Below are 2421 nucleotides of genomic sequence, written 5' to 3'. Positions count from 1 at the left end.
CCCCCCCAATTCACCCTTGTTCTCTATTTAAATGGTAAACTTCACTCCTATGTACATCTGACCACCTACTTCATGTTTCTATCCATCTTTCACTGCCCACCCCCCTCTTGCAACCTTACCTATCTTCACTGATTTTTTCTGCTCCCCACTGCCTTCTATTCACCTTGTTACGTTGATGGTCGCCTGATCATATTTCTCTCTCTTTCTGGCGCCATTCCAGCCACAGCCATCCACATGTAAAATGAGAGCCAGCCAGTGGCCTCCCTCTCTACAATAAACTTGTCCCTGCCCCTCTGTCAAACTTTAAGTTACATAAATCACCCACCCTATTTCCTATCCTCACCTAAGGGGGTGGGCTCTTTAGTCACGTGCTACAAGGTGACTTCACTAGTACTGGTGCTGTGATAAAAAAAAAATAATTTAAAAACGCCCAGTACACTTCCAGCTATAGGAACCATTCCAAAGCTGAGATGCTGGAAAAAGACATTGTTCCTGTCCCATGGATCCTGTTAAACTGTCCAACTTATGCTAGCATGGAAAACAGACATAAAAATGATAGAGCATGAGTGATAAATATTTATGTCTGCAATGATTTGTGTGCGCATATATAAATATAGAGACAGACAGACAGAAAAATCTATAAAAAGTGTACAGTGAACTTGCCATTGGGAGTGAAAAATTCAGTGTTTCAGACAACCTCTCAAGGAAAAGTTGAAAGGAGAGAAATTATTGAGTTTTATATCTTCTAAGTTACAGTCTCTGCTGTCTCTTAATAATATGTCTTTTAACTTTTCCCTGAAGATGACTCTGTCTGAAACATTGGATTTTCCCTTCCCCACAAGTTCGCTGTACTCATTCCATCAAGTTTACTGTATGTCTTGCTGATGCAGACTAGCACTAGCGTCTTTGGATTCTGTTTAATCATATATATGAGTGGTTGGCGTGAGGAAGGGCATCCAGCTGTAGAAACTCTGCCAAATCAGACTGGAGCCTGGTGTTGCCATCCGGTTTCACCAGTCCTCAGTCAAATCGTCCAACCCATGCTAGCATGGAAAGCGGACGTTAAACGATGATGATGATGATATATATATATACACACACTTCACTTTTGTATCTGGTTTGCAAGATGTTTTATGTGAATTCATGTGTTGAAACAAATTTTGTAGTGTCTAGGAGAGTCATCATGCCAATATAAATACACACACACTGGTTCAGTTCCACTCAGTTATTAAATATCCAATTTTTTTTGTTTTTGTCAAAGCTTTTTCATTGGTTTTTTGCAACCTTCTCTATGACTCAATAGTTACTGAGAAGGTTTCAAAAAACAAAAAAAAAACGGATGTTTGATAAATGAGTGGAATTGAACCAGTGTGTTAATTATATTTGCATGATGATTCTCTCTAGACAACAACATACATATGTATGTATGCTTATATCATCATTTAATGTCATTTTTTTCTTTGCTTGCATGTGTTGGTGGGAACAACATGAACTGACAAAGAGGGCTGCACTGAGCTCCAAAGTCTGCTTTGGCATGGTTTCTATGGCTGGATACTTTAGAGTGTGTGGAATGTTTTTTTTTTTTTTTTTTTTTGTGGCACCAGCACTGGTGATATCACCATGTACCTGCAAGACAAGATCCCTCAACTAGGTGGGATATAATAATGAGGGAAATGAAAGTAAAGTATGATAGAAGGACAACAGCAAGTCCCTTGCTGAAGAAGTGAATGCAGGACTTCTCTATCTGGAAAGAGACAGAAATGCATGCCCAGTTTTTCTCTCTGCACATTTGTACTTTGTTCTCCATGCACACTAACATTGAATATACAGATAAGTATTTGTATTTAACTTTTTGTCTGTGTGTGTGTATAGAGAGAGGGCCCAGCCTATGCCAACATGATGATATATATATATATATATATATATATATATATACACACACGTGTGTGTGTGTGTGTAAATTGTAACATGAAAATAATCTCTTATGGGTGCCAGAACTCCCATTTCATGTGATTTCAGTCTACTGAACTTTATCTGTTCATGTGTGTATGCACATATATATGTCCTCCTCATCATTTTAATGTCCGTTTTCCATGCCCTTCTTTATGCCACCCACTTTACAGAATGTGCTGGGTGTTTTTACATGGCACCAGCAAGGGTGTTTTTACGTGGTGCCAACATAGTATATATGTATATACATAAATATGTGTGTATGTGTATTTGCATTTGTATTTATGTATGTTTATATTTATTCTTTCACTTGTTTCAGTCATTTGACTGCGGCCATGCTGGAGCACTGCCTTTAGTCGAGCAAATCGACCCTAGGACTTATTCTTTGGAAGCCTAGTACTTATTCTATCGGTCTCTTTTGCTGAACCGCTACGTTACGGGGACGTAAACACACCAGCATCGGTTGTCAAG

The 2421-nt window shown here is 38.7% G+C and overlaps 1 protein-coding gene across 2 annotated transcripts in view; it reads left to right on the top strand.

Moving 5' to 3' along the window:
• Nucleotides 1–2421, top strand: part of LOC106872060 (general transcription factor IIH subunit 1) — a 38416-nt gene that overhangs the window by 628 nt on the left and 35367 nt on the right. The window lies entirely within an intron of this gene.

The sequence above is a fragment of the Octopus bimaculoides genome, chromosome 13 (assembly GCF_001194135.2).
Source record: "Octopus bimaculoides isolate UCB-OBI-ISO-001 chromosome 13, ASM119413v2, whole genome shotgun sequence".
NCBI classification, from domain to species: Eukaryota; Metazoa; Mollusca; class Cephalopoda; order Octopoda; family Octopodidae; genus Octopus; species Octopus bimaculoides.
The sequence above is the reverse complement of the archived record's forward strand: the minus strand, read 5'-3'. Positions and strand labels throughout refer to the sequence as shown.